The 16,268-nt window shown below is 35.7% G+C and overlaps 1 protein-coding gene across 2 annotated transcripts in view; it reads right to left on the reverse strand.

Moving 5' to 3' along the window:
* Positions 1 to 15,938, reverse strand: part of ADGRL2 (adhesion G protein-coupled receptor L2) — a 698,223-nt gene extending 682,285 nt beyond the window's left edge. Inside the window, exon 1 of one of the 2 annotated variants that reach the window (XM_031933790.1) lies at positions 15,690 to 15,938. The gene's annotated coding sequence lies outside the window, so the exon portion shown is untranslated. The remainder of the gene's footprint in view (positions 1 to 15,689) is intronic. The other variant, XM_031933800.1, reaches the window with a different exon arrangement.
* Between the last annotated feature and the right edge of the window lie 330 nt (positions 15,939 to 16,268).

Genomic DNA, 16,268 nt, shown 5'->3' on the forward strand with positions numbered 1-16,268 from the left:
TTTCATGTGTAATTTGGCTAAGCATATTTACTTTGTTCACATTCAATGTACAAAACGCAAGGGCCAAAGGTAGAAATTTGTATTTCACCCCCAGGTAGGGTCAAAGATTCACACTTTTTCGTTTATACCGTGTGTGTGTGTATATATATGTGAATTAGTCCTGTACATTTAAGGAAGAACATTGAAAAAAAAATATGTCAAAAATATCTAAAGAATATTTAAGTAAACTTGTTTTTTAAATTTCAGTGTTTGCTTTTAAAAATGTTAGTAAGACTGGTGGTCTAAAAAATGTAGGCATGCCTCATTTTATTGCGCTTTGCAGCTACTGTGTTTTTTTACAAACTGAAGGTTTGTGGTAAACTTTGGTCCAGCAAGTCTATCGGAATCATTTTTTCTTTTTTTTTCAACAGCATGTAATCACTTCATGTCTTTGTGTCACATTTTGGTAATTCTCACAATATTTCATGCTTTTTTATTGTTATGAAATCTGTGACAGTGATCTGTGATCAGTGATCTTTGATGTCACTATTATAATTGTTGAGGAACGCCATGAACCACACCTATGTAAGACTGTGAATTTAATGGATAAATGTGTGTGTTCCGACTGCTCTACTGACCGGGTATTCTCCGGCTGCTCATCCACTGGTCTCCCTCCCTCTCCCCTCGACCCGGGCCTCCCTATTTTCTGAGTCACAACAATATTGAAATTAGGCCAATTAATAATCGTACAATGGCCTCTAAGTGAAAGGAAGGGTTGCCTCTCTCTAACTTTAAATCAAAAGCTAGAAATGCTGAAGCTTTGTGAGGAAAACATGTTAAAAGCTCAGACACGTTGAAAGATAGGCCTCTTGCACCAGTTAGCCAACTTGGGAATGCAAAGGAAAAGTTTTTGAAGGAAATTAAAACCACTACTCTTGTGAGCACATGAATGGTAAGAAAGCAAAATAGCTTTATTGCTGATATAGTTTTAGTGGTCAGGATAGAAGACCAAAACAGCCCCAAAATTGCCCTAAGTAAGCTAAAACCTAATCCAGAGCAAGACCTTAACTCTCTTCAATTTTATAAAGCTTCAGAAGAAAAGTTTGAAACTATCAGAGGTTGGCTTATGAGGTTTATAGAAAGAAGCCATCTCCATAACATAAAACTGCAAGGTGAAGCAAGTGCTGATGTAAAAGCTACAGCAAGTTATCCAGAAGATGTAGCTAAGATAATTGATGAAGGTGGCTATACTAAGAAGATATTCAATGTATTGAAAACAGCCTTATATTGGAAAAAGATGTCATCTAGGACTTAACTAGCTAGAGAGGAGAAGTCGATGCCTGGCTTCAAAGTTTCAGAGGACAGGATGACTTTGTTTGAGGCTAAAGCACCTAATGACTTTAAGTTGAAGCCAATGCTCATTTATCACTCTGGAAACATTAGGACCCTTAGGAATTATGCTAAATCTACTCTAGAATTATGCTAAATCTACTCTAGAATTATGCTAAATCCACTCTGTCTGTGCTCTATAAATGGAATGACAAAACCTGGATGAAGCATGTCTCTTTACAACATGGTTTACTGAATATTTTAAGCCCCTTATGAAGACCTACTGCTCAGGAAAAAAGCTTTCTTTCAAAATATTACTATCATTACAATGTACCTGGTCAGTTGAGAGCTCTGATGAAGATGCACAAAGAGAAGAATGCTGTTTTTCTGTTGCAAACACAGCATCCATTCTTCAGCCTGTAAATCAAGGAGGAATTTTGACCTTCAAGTCTTATTATCTACGAAGTACATTTAATGAGGCTGTGGCTGCCATAGATAGAGTTTCTTCTAAGGGAATCTGAGGAAAGTAATTTGAAAACCTTTTGGCAAGGATTCACCATTCTAGATGCCATTAAGGCATTCATGATTGATAGTAGGAGTCAAGGTAGTAACATTAACAGGAGTTTGGAAGAAGTTGACTTCTACTGTCATAGATGACTTTGAGAGGTTTGAGACTTCAGTGGAGAAAGTAACTGTAGATGTGGTGGAACTATCAAATTGAACTAACTGGAGCCTGAAGATGTCACTGAATTGCTACAGGCTCATGACAAAACTTGAATGGATGAGAAGTTACTTCTTATGGATGAGCAAATAAACTGGTTTCTTGAGATGGAAACTACTCTTGGTGAAGATTCTGTGAACATTGTTGAAATGACAACAAAGGATTTGGAATATTATGTAAGCTTACTTGATAAAGCAGCAGCAGGGTTTGAGAGGATTGACTCCAATTTTGAAAGAAGTTCTGCAGGTAAAATGCTATCAAACAACTCTGTATAATAGAGAGAAATCTTGCATGAAAGGAAAAGTCAATCAATGCAGCAAACTTCTTTGCTGCCTTATTTTAAGAAATTGCTACAGCCATCACAGCCTTCAGCAACCACCATCCTGATAAGTCAGCAGTCACCAAAGTTGAGGCAAGACCCTCTACCAGCAAAAAGAATATGACTGCTGAAAGCTCAGATGATTGACCTAGAAGGCCTAGAAGACAAAATGGTTCATAGGTCTTATTTTCCTCTACAATTATTGCCTTGTTCTAAGAAGTGAAATTAATGAATGCAACAAAAACTCATGATAATTTGGCTTATGATTATTTTAGCCTTTATAGAACCATTCACTAGAAACATTCATAATTCCAATTCTATTGAGAAAGCATTTGTTGAGCAGCTTTGTAGAAATGCTGTTCTCAAAGACAAGTTTGACCCATTAGCCTATTGGGATCACCGGGAGAGAAAGTTTGGGAATTCTCTTAGTTTCATGAGAAATCTGCATATTTCACAGCCTTTCTTGTCTATGATGCACCCTGTTGAAAAGAATCTGGGTTTGTATTTAAGATTATGTTGCTCTGTTGAGCCAGAGCAGGACATAGAAGAGTAGGAAAAATGCTGTTGGATATATTAAAGAAGTATAACTCTGGAATTTGCTCTAAAATTCTTTCAAACAAACAAGTATCACCAAAGAATTGATGGAGGGTAAAATGACTGTTACATGCAATGAAAAAAATGAAAGTAGAAGAAAGAAGACAGAGACGATTAAAGTAGTTGAAGAAAGGATTCATTAAGAGAGGTGAGTTTGCAGGCCGGGCGCGGTGGCTCAAGCCTGTAATCCCAGCACTTTGGGAGGCTGAGACGGGCGGATCACAAGGTCAGGAGATCGAGACCATCCTGGCTAACCCGGTGAAACCCCATCTCTACTAAAAAATACAAAAAACTAGCCGGGCGAGGTGGCGGGCGCCTGTAGTCCCAGCTACTCAGGAGGCTGAGGCAGGAGAATGGCATAAACCCGGGAGGCGGAGCTTGCAGTGAGCTGAGATCCGGACACTGCATTCCAGCCTGGGCGACAGAGCGGGACTCCGTCAAAAAAAAAAAAAAAAAAAAAAAGGGGTGAGTTTGCTCATAAGAATCAGAAATGCTGAATTTTATGACTCCAGTAAGAAAAAAAATACAAGAAGATCTCTTTTTATAAAACATTTTCCAAAATAAATTTAATTTTAAGTTACAGAAATATTATTAGGTATATTTTCCAGATTACTAAAGAATCCCTGGATTCATGCTGTCCTATCACTGCTATTATTACTATCATGGTTACTTTTGCAGCTAGTACTATACTAGTAATAGTCACCGTTATTCAACTAATTTATGTGCCTGTAGGCTGAATTCTTTTAAAATATCATTTCATTTGTCTATGAAACAACCATGTAAGGTTGCTATTAGTAGATATCAGTATTACCCCCATTTTACAGATAAACATGAGGCTTAAGGAATTGAATAACTTGTTTATGGTCTCACAGCTTCTAAATGGCACAGCCTGACTTTAGACTTCACTTCCTCTTTATGGAATAACAAAGAGGAATAATATTATCAAAATGCAGTTATAAATATTACTCTTAAAAGTGTAACAATTGATGTAGAATGTAATCTTGGCCTCATTGACTAATATCAATAAACTAAATTATTTACTTATTCGATTGTACAGGTGCATTTTTATAATTTGATACTGTTATTGACCACATTTATAACATAAAATACAGAAATCAGGAAAGCATAAAACAGAAATGACAGTGATTTTATTAAAGGTATAGTGTCTATGTTCCTTAAAGTTGGAGAGTGCATTTTTCTGTTTTATTGCAAATATAATATCTGGTATATTAAATATAAACTGAAAAATTTCATGATGTAAATATAAAAATGCTTCATTTGGTTATGTGTATGCATTTATGATACAATCATGGAATGTCATCATTAAAATGTATACCTATTGAAATTATGTGCATATGTACACACACATCTACACACACACAATCTTGCCATGTTTCATTAACATATAATTTTGTTTGGAAACATATTCAGCTATATAGATATACATAAATATGCAGACAGACCTCCTACTTACAAATGATTGTTTCAAAAATTTTAAGAACAGTTATATTTTCATTCCACCAACTATGATTTACTTATTTAACCCTCAATTCCTGAGATAGCATTTTAAGTATAATTTAAGCTAAACCCTAACACTCTGTACTATACTGTTTCTAGAGACAAACTTGGCTTTATTTAACAGCAAATCTTAATAGAGGAGTTACTATGTTCCACAAACTGTGCAAATGTTAGTGATACAACATACAATTCTCAAAATATGTATAGTCTAGAATGGGATATAGAAAAGTCAGTCAACAGAACTCAGAGGGATACAGTGGGATGGTAACACCACGGAATGCCATCACAATCAGATGGGTCAGTGGCACTTTCTTGAATGAAGTGATGAGTGCCTGGAGAGTTCTGAGGGATGAAAAGCATTGAGGCAGATGCAGTATGGAATTATGTGGGGTTGAGGGTTGGGGAGAGAGACACAACAGAGTTGAGACATAGAGTGAAGTAATATCTCCTGTGCTACAGGAGAGGGTTTTCATCCTTGGTACTACTGACATTTTGGGAAGAATTAGTCATTGTTGTGGGGGTTGAGTTATGTATTCTAGAATGTTTAGCAGCATATGTAACCTCTACCCCACTAGATACCCATAGTACCAGTACCTCCCACCCCCAACCTGAACCAAAAATGCCTCTCAACATTACCAAATGTTCACCAAGGAAGTAAAATCATCCCTAGCTGAGAATCACTGTTGTAAGGAAAAAGACAGACAGGATAGCATTGGACACTAGGATAACTTGCTAACTTTACATTGACAAGGAAAGGTCAAATTCCATTTGCACTTTCCCAACACTGCTCTCTAGATGCCCTAAATTGGGGTGGATGAGAGATAGTTATATATGCTTTTTAATGTATCCTCCAACTACCTGGGATCTGGATGTTTACAAATCAGAGATTTCTTCTTTCTAGGCATGAGTATAGGTACATACACACACACACACACATATATATATATATATATACACTGCAAAGACATAAATCAGAACATCTCTGATTTGGCCATAATGTTTAATGATCATCTATCTTTCATTTCTATATATTGTCAGCAAAAATTTTTATAAACTTTCCAAAATATAATACATGCCTTCTGGCAGAAATAAGAGTTGAATCAACCTTGCAAATCCCATGTTAGTGTATAAATTCCAAGAGTCTCCTTAAAGGGGGAACATCTGTTTAGTGAAGTTTCGTTATTTTCCTCTTTAAAGAAAGAATAAGCTATGAAAATGATAAAATATGATTGACCTAAAACACAATATATCCAACTTTAATCATTTTCTAAATCCAAAGATATTTTTAGATGAAAGCAAAGGAGGTCATTTTCAAATCATTTTGTGAAACTTAAGCCTACCCAGAGGAAAGGTAATTTTGTTTGATCCTGAACATCAAGTGAATTTGTTCACCAAACCATTTATTCCAAAAGGTAATTAAAATAATGTAAAATTGATCCAATATATGTTTAACAAAATTAACTAATTATAATCTGCTTAAACCATTTAACCTTTATAGTTCCTTTAAAAGTGTTTGATTTTCTTTGGAAAAATAAACAATGTACTTTAAAAAGGTGGTGCCTCCTTGTCTACCTTTCTTCTTTTTTTTTTTTTTTTTATTTTGTTTTGTAGATGATCCTATGCTAAGATACCAATATAACAAATAGAATAGACAAACAGCTAAGGGAAGAAAGGAAGATTTCCCCTTGAGTCAAGGGCACACATGAGAAGGAAAATATTATAAGATAAGGACATAAATATGAGTTCTTTTACAGTAAGTATTGATGTTAATGTCTCAGAACTTATGCCAAATTTCCAAGTGAAATGTGTATCTATTATCTTCCTTCAGGTATTCAAGTTGACTTATGGACAAAATATATACTGCAACTTAGCATTGGTTTATTTTCAATTGCTTTCCATTTATTCAAGTCACTGTCAAACAGACATATTTTGAAAAGTTCAACAAGTCAAAAAAAAAAAAGCCTAACTGCCAATCACTAGCTACATTTATTTTGAACTTACCTATTCTAATACTGAGTAGATGTCGACATTCCAAAGGGTTTGCATGGGCTCTTAGTGTCTGTGAGAGGTAGAAAATAGTGACGTAAGAGAAGAAATGTGCTGTGACAGCGCCATCCTTTAAAAAGAGTGGAAGAACTAGGAACTACCTCAGGGAAAAAATGGTAGAAGTAACCATGAGCCCTGAGGGACTTTCTAATCCATATCTATTATTTATTCATTATAATTTACTATTTTATTTTGGAGATAAAATTGTCATCATGTCATTTCTAAAACCAAATGACATTATAAAAGACACCCAATGGTAAGAGGTATTAACTGAAGTAACTGTCACTGCTACATAGAGTAAAACAAGTTATACATTGGGAAAAAAGCACTCTGAATGGGATTTTTTGATGGCAAAGAATCAGGTCACCCCTCATACTGAGGTTAATTTGTTGACTCATATTTCCACTTTCCAATGATATTGTATCACGTGAACAAATCTCTACCTCTAATCATTTTTTTTATTGAATTGTGACCTTTAATCCCCCTTCTTTTTTTGATTATGAATGACAGTGACCTTTGTGTAATTTAAAGCAGACACTCTGATGCAAAATTATGCAAACTACACATGTAAATTCTGAATCAAACTAAAGATGTGCATAATCTACTGGTGAGAAATTATTTCAGAAGACATTTGTATTAAGGCTGAATGAGGTATCTGAGGGTAAGTGAATTAGTCAGCATACAAATGGTTGGTTGGAAGAGTTGCAAAGACCAAATGCTGTTTATATTTTCTCAGCTTGTATTTAGAAAACTGAAATGTCAATATACATATCAATTTTTATTATTTTACTCAGCATTTTATGGCATTCGGGAAATGATCACAATGTAATAAAGTCAGACAAGATTATTTTTCAGAGGAGTTGGCAAACTGTGCCTGAATATTCAATTCATTGTTATTTCTGTTCATTTTCTGCTGCACAAAAGCCTGGTGAAATTCTGCCACAGCATGTGTAACATGTTGACTTCCTGACACTGTTTTATCTCGTTAAAGAAGAACTTTATGTCCAATAGCATCTGGCAGTCAGTAGTGTTTCTAGGATATATTTAGAAACTACTATCTCAAGGAAAAAAGTTAAAGAATAAAGGAAGCATGTTTGTGTTGAGAATCGGATGAATATCCTGTTCCAGACCTACCTCCTGATTCTCCTTTTTTCTACCGGCTCTTTCTTTTTTTCTGTGGATTAATACAAATGGTTCTGAGCTGATACTACTGAGGGCAAACCCAGCTCTGGGTACAAACTAAAATGCAGCCTAATCCTATAATCCACTCTCTCTCAAGCCATTCCATTTTACATAGTGCTGTTAATGCAAACTGCACATTGTTGCTTCTCAAATTATACTTTGTTTTCCATACATATAAAAAAATCAAAATATAACTACATCACACATGCTTAAAACACATAATCCACAATCTGCACTTTATGACATAGATACACATGTATATGGGTTTATATATGATGAAGATTATGTCACAGCAGTAAGCCATTGAGTGCATTTCACTGTCAGAACCGCACCAAACAGTACCTGGCACAAGCATGTACTTTCATGATTAACACCAGGGGGTTGTCAGATTGCTATATCTGAAATAAACAGATTTAACCTGACAGATAATCAGCATTTGCACTGCCTAATACATGTTTATCTTTCACTAGCGACCTAATTACACTAAAAGTGCACTTAATATAATCTTCCATAGGAAATTAAATGGGTTTGAATGATATACTTATAATGGATTGGGGACAGAGTATGAAGGAGAGAAATATCAATACTAGATGTTTTGGGAGAACACATACATGAAGCAATGACGAGGGAATCAATGAACACCAGAAAAAAATCAATGGTAGTCTGTGTTTAAGGAATTCATTTACATAGTTTCCAAAGAAATCAGAAAAATCCTACAAAGCTGTGAAATGCCCTCTTGATTTTTTCATGTCCTGATGCTTCTTTTCTTCTGACATGTGCTATGTGCTCTCCTCTCACACACAAAAAGTTAAAAAGGAGAGTCCTCTTAGGGTGACTTTTATATTTGTCTGATTCATAGTCAACTCTTTCAAAAGTTTGTAATCTGGCTTTTGAACTTTGGGACTGGAAACTCATAGTGGCCTGCATAGATACCACTTTCAGAAGGAAATTCAGCAAGCTCTGAATTAGCACCTGTCACCCGAGAGGCTAAGAGCACAGACAGGCATGCCATTTTAAGAGCCGTAGAAATTAACACGTGCTGGTCCATAGGCATCAGGCCTTAAGGATATTAAATTAGGACCTGAGAAGCAGAATTAGGTGAAAATATTAATTTAAATCAACATTATAAATGTGACCCCCAGCATAGGAAGCATCGTTCTTTAAGGATATGCTAATTTACAACTGTGGTCTGCTCACTGCCTATGAGAAGACCTAAGAATTTTAAGCCTCACTTTGTTAGTAACAGCACTTTGATGTCTCATAAATCTCTTTTCTTTTCTTAGCTACAAAATAAAATGAAGTCACGAAACATTTAAATACCCATGTCTGTGAGTGGGATCCAGGGTACTATAAATTTGATTTTGAATAGAAAACAAAATGAGGATAAAGAGATACTTCAAATGTCTTCAGTGAACTTAGCATTGTTTTGGGCATGTAGCAGACATTATTTTATTTCTTTACTATAAAGCTGAGAAATGGGTATTTTTTCCATCTAAGGAAGCTGAAGCTCAGAGAGATTCAATAATACTCCCCATATATTGTATTCCAACCCAGGTCTGTCAGTCTGAAACTAGTACTCTTTCTGTTTCATTATGTTTTCTCTGTAAATTCAGTTTACATGATTTTTAAATGTCTTTGGCTTTTGTTTTCCAATGAAGAATGTAGAACTTTAAACCAAGGTCCTACATCTCTCTCATCAATTAGAAATACATATCCACAGTCACCTGTAGGCTGCTCCATCCCTCTCTGAAACTGATAACACCCCAGAAGCCAGTATACAATGGCTTTTCACTTGCTAATCCAAAGGATTTCACAAATACTCTAACATCTCAATGGCTAAAGGCTGAAAAAATGGAATAACTAAGAGCTGAGAAACAAAACGAGTCTAGCATGTGGTTAGAGTACCTCAATGGGTAGAAAATCCATACGTTTAGTTCCTTTACCTACTCCGAATCTTTGGAGGAACTGGGACCTTTCCCCTGGACCCTGGCACCCAGAAGGGGATAGAAAGTTCTGCTTTCTATCCACTTTGTTGGACCCCAAATTGCTTTTTCTGATTTGCTCCTGCCAGCACTGCCTCCTAGATCCACGTCTCATTGTTCCAGGAGCATGCTGGCTGGCGATCATTGTACCTTGGAAGCTGCCCTGAAACCCACTTCTCTCACAGGCTCGGTCTCCACATTGGTTGGGTGATGGTGTCTGCCTGGGTAAAACTGGATTTGCAAAATTCCTTTTAGAACCTGATTTATGGTTGTAAACTCTTTCTGTAGATTTCTTATTGGATTGACTATTCCATAGTTTGCCTTAAAAGCCACCTTACATTCTCTTTGCTTTCATCGTTGCTTAGGAGCCTAACTCCTCTTAACATATTCATTTCTGGGGAACCAAAGCTTTAGGACGAAGAATAATTTCTCTTTAAGATTAATTATTATTTCTATTTCATTTATAGTATCTGAAGATTTAGTGACAGAGGTTTAAAGAGCTGAAAACCGAAGTTAATAAAAAAATGCCAAAGTCTGAATTCTTTAAAATCTCCTAAACCCTCCTCTCCTCATCTTTCTTCCCCATTCCCCCACTATATTCTGTATTTCCCTATTTTTCTCTTTGTCTTTCGGTCTCCTTCTTTTCTTAACTTTTCACCTTGGTTCTTTTGCCAGTTGCCTCTCCTTTTAACTTCCTAAAAGAGAAATCATAGTATATATATTTTTTATCCATTGGAATAATTTCCTTTCTTGTCTCAATTTTTAAAATTAAGCATGTGTAAATTTTAACACGCTGTCAGAGAGCATAGGCTCAGTATTTGGAATATAGCTAAGTCTCAAGAAATGTGTTGGATGGATAGATGTTCCTCTCATTGCCCCTGAAACAATTTTTAAAAATATATAACCTAAGCTAACTCGATTTTTACAAAATTCAATCAACCACTCAAATATTAATCAAGAGTAGGCTCTAGTCTCAGTGCTGAGGCTAGGACTGCGAAGGACACAGATTAAGTATGATTTTCACTCTCAAGTAGTTTACAAACTACTGGGAGTACAAGAATACGACCCATGAAACAACCTGGGAAATATGAAAAAAGAACACAATTAGAGGCTGACTTGCGTGATATAAACTGCAGGCATTGTGAATGCACAGAAAAGAAGTCTCAATGCAAAAAGGGCACTTGATTAATTTTTCCGGGAGAAAATAGAAGGAACTATATATAACAACAACCATAAAACAACAGCAACAGTAACAAATGGACTTTCTAATCCTGGTACATCTTATCTAATGAAGTTTTGCTTACCAAAATATACGTCTTACCTAATGAAGTTTTAGTTTTGAGCTTGAATATGTGAACTGTCCAGTCTGAACTGATTGCTAGTACATTTCAGAGTTAAGTTGTTTAAATATTTTTGCACATCTTCCTCAGCAATAAAAATCCCTTTGTTTTATATTTAATTGCAGGAAGTTGACATCTTTTTAGGTAGGGAGTTCAGTATTGCAGCCAAAGAATTTAGTAATGAGGGGCACGTTCTTCAAATGGTTGTAGGGCAGTTTTAACTCCATTAAATGTTTCTATCAGCACAGACTCGAAGTCACCATCCTCTGTTCTCTTCTCACCACTCTTCTTTTCACTCTCCTTTTTTTTTTCCTTTCAAGGAGAGAGTATCAACCAAGTAATGGAGAAATCAAATCTGAAAAGAATATCTCACAGGCTAAGGGACTCACTCAGCAAGAGATGATGACAGGGTTAGCTCAAATTTAAACTAATTCCCAACCTTTCCCATGCCAATGGTCGGCATCTAACTTGGATAATCCGAGCAAAACTGATATATTAAAATAATTTTAAAGATAGGTTCTTGGGCTTTTTGCCTGACAGCAGATAGAGGTTGTGAATATACAGGGCAGTCCATCTGTCTGATACTTCAAAGAAGATCTAAAAAGAATGCTGGTATCACAGAAGACCATCAAAATTGTTTTTCATTTGTCACTTGAGAAATATGTAGCTTGCTCAGTTCCTACTGACCCATGTTCTGCAAACTACTGCCACTTGATTATGTGTTGATGCTGTTTGGGTTTTGGTTTATATTAGATATCTGATATTCACAGGTCAAATAAACACCATCTTTGAATCAGATCCCTATGGGTTACATGCATAATAGTTCATCTTTTCACAGTGGGAGGAAAGAAAGTGGGAGACAATTCAAAGGCTATCCCAAATAAACAGACAGAAGTAAGGCCACAAATGCTACCCTGTGTAGACCTGTTCTTACTCAGTTCTCCTTAAGGAGATAACAACTACTGACACAAGAAGAGATAATTATGTTCAGTGTTTCACCGTCAGACCGTTTCAACATGCATTGTTACTTCGTTTTCTTTATCTGCTTTTCTAATGTGCTGGTGTATTTTGGCTGCGGAAATTTTCATTCAGATGCATCCAGTGCAGTGAAAAGTGGGGAAAAGAGCCACTACTACCCAGAATATTTTGAAGAAATGTATGACAAGACAAAATATATATATATATATATATATATTTTTTTTTTCTGATGTGAACAGTTGTTTGCATCAAAATTTTAATTGTTATCAGATCTTCAATGGAGTTGCTAGGAAAGGTAGTTAGATAAAGCCTCAGGTTAATTTCCATCATTACTGAGCACTTTACACCACTGACAAATTTTAAACATATAAAGAGATGTCAATCTTGCTCTTTAGACAGAAAAACAAGGTGGGGAGTGGTGGCTCTTCAAAGACTGTCAGTAGACAAGTCAGTCAATTACAGATCTGATTTAGTTCTTAACTCCTTGAGGTAAAAGACAAATGTTCTGCAAGAGTAACCATTCCTGACATGCATTAAATGAAACAACTTTTAAAAACTATGTGATCATGATAATACAGATTGAGGTGAAGAACTTTGAAAAGAGTTGAAAAATCAGAATCAGATATGTGAATCCAGATGACAAATGGGTAAATGGAAGCACTTTTGCTATTTGTAGGGAGTGGAATGTCCCTACTATTAGTCATCAGAGATTTAGGAAGGCATTATTGTGTGATTTTTCAAAGCCAGGAAGAGACTAAATGAGTTCACATCATTTACCCCGACTGTGTGGCCTTGGCTAAGTTACTTAACCTCTCTGTACCTCTCTTTATCTTTGAAATGGGAATAGTGGTTTCACTGACCCCTTAGTGGTGGTGTACAAATTTAAGTTATTACCTATAAAGCAAAATCTGTAGGGTTTTTACTCGATATCATAATCAATCCGTATGCAGCAATAACTTCCATGATTTAGGAAATATATATGGCATTATAGAATCCTTCCTGAAATTTAAAATATTTACAGATGATATTGGCAGTGAATGTCTGCTGATGACTCACATCATTTCCCCTTAAGCAGGGTTGCAAGTTTCTATGGCCCCAGTGGACACTCCTGAAGTTAGATAGAACTTATTAACACCTTCCATAGCATCCTTTTAAGATGATAATTTATCTTTTTAACTGTATTCAGTAAAAGCAGCAGAAAAGAGCCAGGTGGGAATAACAACCTGGTATTATATATAGCCATAAAGTTTACCAGTTCTATAGATTCTGCTGCAAGGCACACTAAAATGGAGTAAAAGGTAACTTATCTCGAACAGTTGCTTGAATGAGTTACTAGAGGAATGGCAAGTTTACAGATGAAGCAAAAGAAACCCAAGGGAGTTGAAGGTTGTGACCATTTTATTTAGGATGCATAGTTGTAAAACCTAACTTAAGGCATACAAGTTAGGTCTTTGGAGAGTTTTCTCGGAGGTTTGCAAACAAATGTGAAAGTCTATAAAATATGTGCTTTTGAAATAACTCTCTGTGAAACGATGGTTTGAGGGTCCATGGGGAGTGCCTTTAAACCTGTCAAACCCTAGTAATTTGGTTGAGAAGAGAATGCCTGGTTGTTTGCATTTTCCCTGTCCCCAAAAGATCTCCTTGGCCACTTTTTGTATCTATCCTCAGCTTGACTGCTGACAGAGTATTACATGGCATTCCTTTGTTCTGAAAGGGCATCCTTTAGTTTCGCACTAGTCTCAAGTTCACATAACCAGGCAATTCCATACACCTTTCCATCTGTTAAGGTTTTCCTATGTAGGGTGCTGTTCTCAAACTTCTTTTAAATATGAAGTTGTCATCCTTTACTGTTAGTAAAGGATCCTTTTCTTTCCCTGTAACGCTGAAGGTGTGAATGGAATTCTCCAGCAACAGTGTCTGTGAAGAAGACATTCATGGACAACTACATGGCTCAAATAGATAAATTCAATTAGCCCTTCCTGGAAAGCCTCAGTTTACTTTACAACTCAGTATTTTAAAGAATTTTAAAGAAATTCTAATTACTGCATAAGAAATAAGTCAAATTCCTCTTCTCTCACTGCGAAGGGCTTTTATTACCCACTGCTATAAAACATATATCTTTTTTTTTTTTTTTCTGTTGCTATCCTAGCTGAGTAGCTTGCATACCAATAGGATCACTAAAATGCCATGAAGCAGAACATATTTATCTGTTAAATTCTACGTCCAGTAACCTAACAAATGCCAGAGACAGAAAGATTGCCCTCTGCACAGTAATGCTTGTGTAGATGTCTTCTTTATGCTAACAATGACAGGGCTTCATGCCTTGTACTGTACTCAAAAATCAGGGTGCGTTTTTTTTTTCAATAGAAGACTCCATATCAAAAAGAAAAAGAACTGCACATTTTTGGCATTGAGATATTTTATGTGGATAATAAATTTTTTTCCCCTCGAACTCCACTAACAAGTATCTACCTAGAAGATGAAATGCAAGATTTATGGCATCAGAACTATTCAGTATACCAGAGGATAATTTTTTCTTCTTTTCAGGACTGTCAACTTTGTTTACTGTTTATGTTCAATTCTATCCTATATAAGAGATTAAATTGCCTTGTCGTAGCCACATGTCAAAGCCTTCTTAGAAAAATAAGGTAATAAATGCAAAATTATATTAATAAGGAGTACTTTCAAAGACATATTACATTTATTGAAATCTAAATTATAACTGGAATGTTCTAATTATATTTGTACTAGTCAAAAAGAGATTTTTTAAGTATATAATGTTATGACATCTTAGTATGTTTTAAAATTGATGTGACTAAAGAATGATTAAAATATTATAAGTAACTTCAAGGAGACACATATGAAGTAATGTAAGCCCAGGAATTGCTTACATAAATCACCATGTATGTTGTCAAATCTGCTAGCCTCTTACATGCATTTTTAATCCAAACTTAATCATTTGGCTATTGAAATCATTCTTAAAAATTGATCTCAAACAGTGTTATACAAACATTAGGGTTTTTAAAAGCCTTGCTACATTTAAACCTTTTCATAATACAATTTCAATCTCAAAACAATAAATAATCACATGGATAATGACAGTAACTGAATCCTAACTAATTGTAATACTTCTGCATAGCCTAGTAACAATTTAAAAATGGTGAAGAATAAATCTATTTGTCAGGCCTGTTAGCAATAAGGCCTTCAGCTTTTTGCTTTGCAGCAAAATGAAGTAAAATCTATTATTTTATTGCTGTTGTTAGAAATATTTCGACAGTTAGTTATTTTTCACAGAAAATGCTGCAGGAGGACTCCAGGTTGAAAAAAAAAAATCTTAACATGGTTGAATTTTACACTTGGCTATTATTGGCCAGCATACATAATAAGTTAAAATATATTGAGAAATTAATATTTTAATAAGAGGGAAAACTTGATAGAGGATTATATTTCTACATTACAGAGTGGATACTCTAATCTTTCTGGCATTGTAAAACTGAAGCTGGCTGCAGGGAAAATAAACATTATAATAACCGGCACTTAAACAATTGTACCTATATGGTTAAGTAACAAAAGCGTGAGGCACCTGGAATCACAGTATTTGTGCCTAATGCCAGCAACAATATAAAGCATTCAAGTGACATTTGATAATGAGCAGACAGTGGAGGCATTACACACGTCTTTAGAAGAATCAGACTTCCTACCTTGAAAAGACAGATGGAGGTAAGTTCCTTTATAAAAAAAAAAGTTGTAAGTAAAGCCAGGCAGCAGTTGCAGTAAATTGAGTCCTTTCAGTCACTGTATACATACAGCAGTTCTGCAATAAGGGGAAAAATATAATGGGAGGAGCGGCTGTGAACGAGTGACCTCCTCAAGCTGAGTCCTCTCTGTGAACCAGGCATTGAGAGCCAGGGCTCCTGATTTGCATGGATTATCTCCACTTGAACAGATACAGAGCAGATACATTTAAATTGAGCTGGCACAATGGCAAAAAGATGGAAGAGTGCATGAATGAGGGACAGCGCAAGAGAGGGAGAGAGAAAGAGAAACAGACACGAGATCGGAGAGCGTGGATAAGCTGGTTCTTGCAGAACTGTGTCTCAGAAGAGCTACAGCTCCCTCTTCATGTCACAGTTGTAAGATAAGAAATGTTATCATTAAGAACTGGTTAATCATAGAGCAAAATATACTCAGATTAGCTGATGTTCGGTCCGATCCGATTTTTACGAACATGTTATGATTCTCCCTATTTTGTCATTAGGATTTTAGACAGCATACCCAAA

This window comes from Piliocolobus tephrosceles, chromosome 1, assembly GCF_002776525.5.
Source record: "Piliocolobus tephrosceles isolate RC106 chromosome 1, ASM277652v3, whole genome shotgun sequence".
NCBI lineage: Eukaryota > Metazoa > Chordata > Mammalia > Primates > Cercopithecidae > Piliocolobus > Piliocolobus tephrosceles.